Raw genomic sequence first — 679 nt, forward strand, 5'->3', positions numbered from 1 at the left:
TACTTTCACAAGGTGGAGTAGGCTAACAATCACAGTACTTTCACAGTGAGGTACGTTTGCTAAGTGGTAGGGATTCCAGTGTAGAGTAATTGCTCTATCCTTCACCCTGACCACACCTGCCTTGATTGTAGCTGATGGTTGACGGCTGGCCACTTGCTTCCCCTGCTGACACCTGCAGACACGATGTGGAGCCGCCTCTTGTCGGAGCCGCCCTTAGCCGCACGGGCTGCACGGGCAGAGGGCTGCCCTCGAGGTCGGGTCAATCAGGGTTGGGGGGTGGGCTGGGAGGCAGGAGGAGGGAGGAGAACAGGAAAGGGGAATGGAAGTGTCAGGGAATGGAGTAAAAAGGTCAGGTCACGGGCTGCAAACAAGGCTCAAATGATTACAACAGGCCCAGGAGGGTCGCTAAGGCAGTTTCACTCACCTGATGCTAGAAATGGAAGTAGGCACACAGGCCAATGCACGGTTATTACACCAGGCACAGTAGATCAAGGTATCCAATCAGGTATCCAATCAGGGTCGGGGTGGACTGGGAGGCGTGATGGCGTAGGGAGAGGGAAATGAATGTGCCGGGGGAACAATGGAGTGTAAAGGTCAGGTCATGGTCTGCAAACAAGGCTCAAGTGATTACAACAGGTCCAGGAGGGTCGCTAAGGCAGTTTCACTCACCTGATGCTAG

The sequence above is a fragment of the Ambystoma mexicanum genome, chromosome 4p (assembly GCF_040938575.1).
Source record: "Ambystoma mexicanum isolate Mex_15411 chromosome 4p, UKY_AmexF1_1, whole genome shotgun sequence".
Classification (NCBI taxonomy): Eukaryota; Metazoa; Chordata; class Amphibia; order Caudata; family Ambystomatidae; genus Ambystoma; species Ambystoma mexicanum.